Source organism: Loxodonta africana, chromosome 14 (genome assembly GCF_030014295.1).
Source record: "Loxodonta africana isolate mLoxAfr1 chromosome 14, mLoxAfr1.hap2, whole genome shotgun sequence".
NCBI classification, from domain to species: Eukaryota; Metazoa; Chordata; class Mammalia; order Proboscidea; family Elephantidae; genus Loxodonta; species Loxodonta africana.
In genome coordinates, this window is record NC_087355.1 from 91,224,864 (window position 1) to 91,233,981 (window position 9,118).

Below are 9,118 nucleotides of genomic sequence, written 5' to 3' on the forward strand. Positions count from 1 at the left end.
TGTTGGACTTTGTCAAGTGCCTTTTCTGCATCAATTGATAAGATCATGTGGTTTTTGTCTTTTGTTTTATTTACATGGTGGATTACATTAATGGTTTTTCTAATATTAAACCAGCCTTGCATACCTGGCATAAATCCCACTTGGTCGTGGTGGATTATTTTTTTGATATGTTGTTGAATTCTATTGGCTAGAATTTTGTTGAGGATTTTTGCATCTATGTTCATGAGGGATATAGGTCTGTAATTTTCTTTTTTTGTCATGTCTTTACCTGGTTTTCGTATCAGGGAGATGGTGGCTTCATAAAATGAGTTAGGTAATATTCCGTCATTTTCTATGCTTTGAAATACCTTTAATAGTAGTGGTGTTAGACTCTTCCCTGAAAGTTTGGTAGAACTCTGCAGTAAAGCTGTCCGGGCCAGGGCTTTTTTTTGTTGGGAGTTTTTTGATTACCTTTTCAATCTTTTTTTGTTATGGGTCTATTTAATTGTTCTACTTGTGATTGTGTTAGTTTAGGTAGGTAGTGTTTTTCTAGGAATTAATCCATTTCTTCTAGGTTTGCAAATTCGTTAGAGTACAATTTTTCATAATAATCTGATATGATTCTTTTAATTTCAGTTGGGTCTGTTGTGATGTGGCCCATCTCGTTTCTTATTTGGGTTATTTGTTTCTTTTCCTGTATTTCTTTAGTCAGTCTGGGCAATGGTTTATCAATTTTGTTAATTTTTTCAAAGAACCAGCTTTTGGCTTTGTTAATTCTTTTAATTGTTTTTCTGTTAGTTGTGAGGATTTTTGTTTTCTTTATGTTGAGATGCAATCCATACTGAAGGCTGTGGTCTTTGATCTTCATTAGTAAGTGCTTCAAATCCTCTTCACTTTCAGCAAACAAGGCTGTGTCATCTGCATAACACAGGTTCTTAATGAGTCTTCCTCCAATCCTGATGCCCCGTTCTTCTTCATATAGTCCAGCTTCTTGGATTATTTGCTCAGCGTACAGATTGAATAGGTATAGTGAAAGAATACAACCCTGATGGCACACCTTTCCTGACTTTAAACCAATCAGTACCCCCTTGTTCTGTGCAAACAACTGCCTCTTGATCTACGTAAAGGTTCCTCATGAGCACAATTAAGTGTTCTGGAATTTCCATTCCTCTTAACGTTATCCGTAATTTGTTATGATCGACACAGTCGCATGCCTTCGCATAGTCAATAAAACACAGGTAAACATCCTTCTGGTACTCTCTGCTTTCAGCCAGGATCCATCTGACATCAGCAATGATATCCCTGGTTGCACGTCCTCTTCTGAAACCGGCCTGAATTTCTGGCAGTTCCCTGTCGATATACTGGTGCGGCCATTTTTGAATGATCTTCAGCAAAATTTTGCTTGCATGTGATATTAATGATATTGCTCTATACTTTCCACATTCGGTTGGATCACCTTTCCTGGGAATAGACATAAATATGGATCTCTTCCAGTAAGTTGGCCAGGAAGCTGTGTTCCATATTTCTTGGTATGTACGAGTGAGCACCTCCAAGGCTGCATCTGTTTGTTGAAACATCTCAATTGATTTTCCATCAATTCCTGGAGCCTTGTTTTTCGCCAATGCCTTCAGAGCAGCTTGGACTTCTTCCTTCAGTACCATCGGTTCCTGATCATGTGACACCTCTTGAAATGGTTGAACATTTACTAATTCTTTTTGGTATAATGACTCTGTGTATTCTTTCCATCTTCTTTTGATGCTTTCTGCATCATTTAATATTTTCCCCATAGAATCCTTCACTATTGGAACTCAAGGCTTGAATTTTTTCCTCAGTTCTTTCAGTTTGAGAAATGCTAGTGTGTTCTTCCTTTTTGGTTTTCTATCTCCAGCTCTTTGCACATGTCATTATAATACTTTACTTTGTCTTTTTGAGCCACCCTTTGAAATCTTCTGTTGAGTTCTCTTACTTCATCGTTTCTTCCTTTTGCTTTAGCTGCTTGATGTTTGTGAGCAAGTTTCAGAGTCTCCTCTGACATCCATCTTGGTCTTTTCTTTCTTTCCTGTCACTTCAATGACCTCTTGCTTTCTTCATGTATGATGTCGTTGATGTCATTCCACTACTCGTATGGTCTTTGGTCACTTGTGTTCAATGCTTCAACTCTGTTCTTGAGATGGTCTCTAATGGACTTGCTCTGATTTTCTTCAGAATCAGTTTCCCATGTGCCTGTCAGTTTGTCGTTCTGTGGGGGCTTCCATGTTGCTGTGATGCTGGAAGCTATGCCACCAGTATTCAGGTACCAACAGGGTCACCCATGGAGCACAGGTTTCAGCTGAGCTTTGAAACTAACACAGACTAGGAAGAAGGACTTGGCAGTCTACTTCTGAAAAGAATTCCACCCAAAACCCACTACCATTGAGTTGATTCCGACTCGTTGCGACCCTATAGGACAGAGTAGAACTGCCCCATAGAGTTTCCAAGGAGCGCCTGGTGGATTTGAACTGCCAACCTCTTGGTTAGCAGCTGTAGCACTTAACCCACTATGCCACCAAGGTTTCCCTGAAAAGAATTAGGCAGTGAAAACCTTATGAATAGCCGCAGAACACTGTAAATTAATTAGAAAGACCTATTCTACCACTAGTTGAAAGGTTGGTAGGGCAGGGCAAAATCAAGCCTTCTCAGCCCAGTCCCTACTCTCCAGGGTCATACAGCTCCAGGGATGCTTTTGAAAGACTCTTTTCAACAAGGTGGAGCCCCTTCTAAGACAAAAGATACAGGAAATTGCCATTTCACTACAGTTATCAGAAATTGGGTGGATGCCAATCATAAAAAAAAAAAAAAAGTAAACGAGTTCTTTCAACTGTAAGAGAACTTTAAGAAACCAAAAAGAAAAATATGTACGTGTGATTTTGGGTCTGCTGATGAGTGACTTCATTTTTGCCATTTAAAGTGATGTCCTATCGACTCGACGGCACTGGGTTTGGTTTGGTTTTTTTTTTACTATAAGACGTATCCAACGAAGAACATTTAAGAGGTTTATTTTTTAAATTTACTTGATAATGGTCAAAAGTTTTATCTGTCTGACTAAAGTTTAATGTCTTAATTTATGAGATTTTTTTTTTTTTTAATGTTAAGTAACATATAAAGCAAAGAATTAGGTTTCTCGCTGTTAAAATAACAAAATTTTCTTTGATTACTGAGTTAAAGAGTTGATCTCTTTGTGTACTCTGCTTCAAAGACAAAGGTTTGGTCTGTCATTGCAATAAGATTCCTGAGTCAGAAACCAAGCCACATTGTATCCGGAATTGAATAAGGTTCTTGCCTCTCGCTGGTCAAGAATGAGCAGGTAAGGCACAAAGAGTTTTCCATACAAGCAAAGCTTTATTGAAGAGGCTTGTAAGTGGAGACAAGGAGGGCCTAAGCTATGCTCACCCTCGTCTCCCAGAACAAAGGACTTGCATGGGGAAAAAGATTCACGTTTATTCAGAGGCATAGGTGGGGTTTTCTGGCAAGTAGGCCGTTCTGGGAGGGGATAGGTTAACTAAGGTGGGCACAAAGCTGCTCTCTAAGATGGTTCCTGTCCTGAACGCTTCTGGGATTTGCAGCAGGACTTATTATGGGGTGTCACACCTGTGCAGTCTCTCACTTCCCGAGATCGATTCCCTAGCTGCGGCTGTAGCCCCTCACTTTTCCTGGTGGAAGGTCACACAGCGGTCACAGGTGGATGTTCTGTGCATGTCCCTGGGGCTGGTTTCATCTGGCTGCTTCTGAAAGACAACTTTAAAGAAGGTTGTGGTTTGTTTTCTGAAACCCTACCCCATTGTTCTCGGGAATGCCTTTGTTTCTGCATCCTGGCCCATTTCCTGTTACTTTGTTTGCAGATTTGGGGGCCCCTCTGTTCCCTGTCTTACTCCCCCCTGAAAGACTTTAATAAATCTTTATGGGAATGTGGATGGAGGCCTCTCTTTCTGTAGCTTCTTCATGCTGGACTGGAGTGTTGTTCCTGCCTAACCGAGTAGAAGTCTCTCACTACCTGACCTAAGTTAGTACGCACTATCGGGACACCTTCTTGGGAAATCAGTTGGTAGCCTTGCATAACCAGGAGCTTGGATGGCATAACGGTGAAATCTATTTGCCAGTCGTCCCCTGAGTACATACCCCAATGTTGGACAGGTCTAGCCAGAGGTGGGGTATAGGGTGGCTTTGTGGGTTCTTCCCCAGACAGATCTTACAACTACTGTTAATTTATTTTACTAATTTGTGTAGCCCTTTTCCTTTTACACATTTAGACAATAGTCCTCGGAGGACATCCCTGCCATAGTGTGTGGCATCATGAAAGGCTTTTACTATTTTCCATAGTAAATATTCAGGCACATAGAATACTCCCTCATCATTCTTCATCCATCCTGTCTTTTTCCTTTCTCTTCTTCCTTTTGGGTGTATTTTGGCTCTAACTGATTTAATCTGTAAAGAATGAGGGCCATTAATTGTGATGTCTCTGCCATCCTTGCAGCAGCTTTAGTGACCAAATCAGCCTTGTGACCCCCATTGCTTCTAAGAAGTTGTCTTTCTGGTGTCCCTTGAAATCAATCACTGCTAACTCTTTAGGCTTATGTACTGCTTCCAGCAGTTCCAGGATCCTAACTGGAGGGCACACACCAGGGCAGTTAGCTCAGCTTTTTGGGCTGATATTCCTGGTGGTAAAGCTCTTGCCTCAATAACACCAGTCTGGCTGACAATAGCATAACCTGCTTTATGGATGCCTTGTTCGGCAAAGCTGCTGCCATCCATATATGACCCAACCTCTGGGTTTTCTAGGGGTTTTTCTTAGAGGTCAGGACGACTAGAGTAGACCTCATTATTAACTACTTCTATACAGTTATGAACAGGCTGAGATACTCTGAGGGGTGGTAAAAGGGAACTCTAGGGTATCTAGGAGAAGGGCCCAAAAAGGGTAGAGGGGAGTGTTTCCCGCACTGCCCACCAAATATCTTGGCCTCCCCCTCTTTTGTTTCTCAATCTCATACTGTTTTTTGTTACATTTTCTGGCCCACTTCACAGGAAAGGGGAAAAGTAAAGTTCCTTACCTTAGGCTTTCTGTCAACCCCAGTGACTGTACGGTCATGACTGGATGGTGGGCCTGGATTTTTGGTTAAAACAGAGAGGGCAGCTTATCTAGCAAAAATTTAGTCTACCATTGGGGCTTTTTCTTCATTTTATCCTCTGCTGCCAGGTCCGCATCGTTAAAGAACTTAAAGCCTTCCTCAACCATTCGTGAGAGCAGAGTCTGGGGTATCACTTCTATATTTTTCGGCTTCTTTCTAGTATCTGCTGCAGACTGGGTAATACAATGCATAGCTGGCAAAGTCTTTCCTCCTGGGCTCTCAGGGTCAGTGTTAGTATATTTCCTAAAAGCCTCAGTCAGCCTGGTGAGGAAGACTGTTGGGTTCTCCTCTGCTGTCTGGGTAATTTCTTTCACCCTCTCAATTAACAGGCTTGGCTACACACTTCTGAATCTCGCCTATGACACATGTCACTAAATGCCTGGCTCTTTCTTTACCATCCCCATTGCAACCCCAATTCGGCTCTGCGTTGGGGACTGCTTCTCCTCCCCGTCTGAAAATAATATGTGTTGGTTGTGGGCAGTCAGCATCATCGTCCGCCTGTTCTCTGGCCTTAGTCGGTGTCCTTGTCTTCTCATTGGTACAACAGTGAGTTAAAATGACCATCACATCTCCCCAGGTCAAATTAAAATGCAAGCTGAGTTCCACGAACTCATCCTTAAACCTCTCAGGGTCTTCTGACACACTCCCTAACTTTTCTTTGCACTGGCTTAAGCCTGAGACTGAAAATGGCACATGAACCTGGGTTGTGCTCTAGTTCCATTAAAAAAAAAAAAAATCATAGTGACTGATAAATTTCATAGAGATTTCTCTAATTCAACTATACTATAAATAGGAATTTAAGTTACCAACCATACCCTAAGACTTGGACCAATGGGCTTTTTTCTGACTCTTGTTTTACAATGGGTAACAAATTTAACATTACCTTTCTAATATTTACTATGAATATCTAAAGAAAATCCTAAAGTTGCCAAAGTCCACTGTCCATGCATTTATCAGGAATTTAAAGAAGAAACTGTCCACGTAAATTCACTATCAGTTGGAAAGGGATCATCTAAACCAGTATAGGTGGATATATCACATAAAAAATATCTAAAAGGAACACACAAAGTTTGTCTAGAGAAAATAGGAAAACTTACATGTGACAACCAAGTTCTCATTGGAGAATTCATGATTAGCAAGATAATACATGATGGGCTTCTCCTGTTGGAGGTCTCCAGTTAATCTGTCCAAAACATGCTACATGTTCTCCCTGAGGGCAAGCTGTCCCTCCTTGGCTCACCTATTAACAGTCACGGGTCACTTTCTTAGAAGCAGAAGTGGAACCTGAGACAAAATGGAGTGTGAGCCACGAGGCCGATCTCTATAAAATAGAAACATTAACAAATAATGTTAGGCCAATTGTTTGAAATAACCGATGAAACCATGACCCTAAGGTCTTTAAACCAAGGAAACAAATGTCACGAGGTGTTTGTTTTGCACAAACAGCATTAGTAACTGCTTGTCACGTGCCTCAGCAGCGACTACATCCTCCAAGACTTTAAAATGTATGTTAATATAAATACAGCAACACTTATCTATTAAGGCACAAACCATTCTTTGAGAGAATAGGAAATCTAATGTTATTCTAATTTGTAAAATCATAGCTCAAATTTCAGACACTTTTCTGATTATGATATTTATAACTTTAAGTCTGTCAACAGCAAGTTCTAATTCAAGAGTTACGATATATAAACTCACTAGTTAGGTAATTTAGGGGAAAAGAGGAATATGGCTTCTTATCTCCAGAAAGTAGGACCTCAGAGCATTTCTTATTTCCAGAAATAAAGACCTTAAAACCCATGGTCATTTTGTTTACTCAGTCATATATAGTCAACTTCTGTGCCATGTGATACTGGATCAACCGCAGTCTGTGAACCCATCAACTTCTGCACAGGAGTTCTGGAAAGCTTGATTGAGTCTAGTCACAGTCCCTTTCATAAGTCCAATATAGTCCATCTTTTTTGTTGAGATATTCTGGTCAAATGTTTTCAGAAAATCAGCAAAGTAAAAACTTATCTGCAGATAACAAAACTTAATATGGCCGTGGTTAATTTGTAAACATAATTCTTAACGGTGAAAGACCTGATAGAAATCAATTACATGCACAATGCAAAGGCCAAAAAAAAAAAATCAGTTAAAAAAAAAACTTAAATAAAAATATTTCCAATAATAACCATTAACCATATTTTTAAAGAAGTTCAGATGTAACACATAATAATGTGAGACACAACACCATACAGTCAGGACATACCAAGAACATACCAAGATTATCAAGTCTCTAAATACCTGAATAGTAATAAAAACAACTTCATAGGTAAATTATGTGAATTCTCGAATCAAACTACTGGCTTTAATGATGTCTAATAATAGCCAAAAACACAAGACGAAATACTAACATAAATTTTAACCCAAAGAGAAAGAATCAGGAACTTCTCATGATTTTAACAACACGTTCTATGTAATTTATAACATGTTAAATAAACCTTTTTAGCACTCTTTCTTTATTAAAAAAAAATGTTCATGGCTTTCAAACTTGTCAGAAGTTTATCATAAGTCACCAAGAAACAATACTTTAGTTATTTAACCAAAGATCTTAAAAACCTTAGTTTTTTTTTTTTTCACTAAAGCCATGTGGGTTGGTTTCTGACTCAGGAATCTTATTCTAGTGACAGACTGGGCCTTTGTCTCTGAAGCAGAAAACACAGAGAAGAGATTAACTCTTTAGCTCAGTAATCAAAGAAAACTTTGTTATTTTAACAGTGAGAAACCTAATTCTTTGTTTTATAAGCTATTTAACATTAAAGCTCTTAAAAATCTCATAAAATTAAACCATTCAACTTTAGTCAGAGAGATAAAACTTTTGACCATTATCAAGTAAATTTCTTTTTTTTCAATAAACCTCTTAAACGTTGTTTGTTGCATACCTCTTATCCCTTTAAATGGCAAAAATGAAGTCACTCATTAGCAGACCCAAATACACACATGTATATATCCTTTCTCTTGTGGTACAAAAAGCAAAAAGTATCTAAGCTTAAATTATGATGAATATCTATTAACTCAATTTAACATCAATAAGTTACCTAAAAGGTCTCAGAAATTATTTTAAGCCTGTGACTCGATGGTTTGTATACCATAAAACATAACTAATTGAAATAAAAGTTTCTTTAAATATTCCAAATTTTCATTTGACTTTTACTATTTCTCACATTTTTCCAATCTAATTTAATCAACTGGCATTGGAAATCACAAAGTCTCTGTTAACTGACTAATCCATTCATATGAATGTAACCTTAAGTCTCTGGCTACTGTTGGAAATATTTTTCCAGGCCATTTCAGGCATGTCTCATTGTGATTTCCATTTGACCTTGGCAGCTGAGGGCTGGGGTCTGAGGAGGCCTGGTTTTGCCTCGCCCTTACTTACCTTTTAACTCAGGTTTTAGAAGACAAAATTAGCCCATTCTGGTTCATTTACATATGTTGAAATTGACAGAGGCATTTTGAAAGGGTATCTACCCAGTAAATAGCAAAGCTCTTTAGCAATTTTGTAAAACAATCCATCAATTCTTAGCTAGGGAGACTCGGGTCATCCCAATTCATTTATGTATGTTTAAGTGCACCTAGACATTTTGAAAGGCAAAAGATAACAATTTCTTTCTCTTTTGCTGTTCTGAACTGCTACTTTTCCTTTAAGACAAAATCTTCCTTTTTTTTAAGCCATCTAGAGCAAAAGATGACCAATTGCTCAGTAAACAGCTCAGTAAACAATCCATAAATTCTCAGGAGTCTCTATAAGTATGTTCTAATTTAACCTGAATTTCTTTCCACCAATTAATTTCTATGCTACACACACAAATTACATGTAAGACACCGAAGGAGGCTGACATATTCTTGCAGTCTCAACCTCCCGGACTGCCCTGGTCGCACATAAGACAAACAAACAGCGCTTGGACCAGACAAGTCAGAAAGGGAAAGGGTGA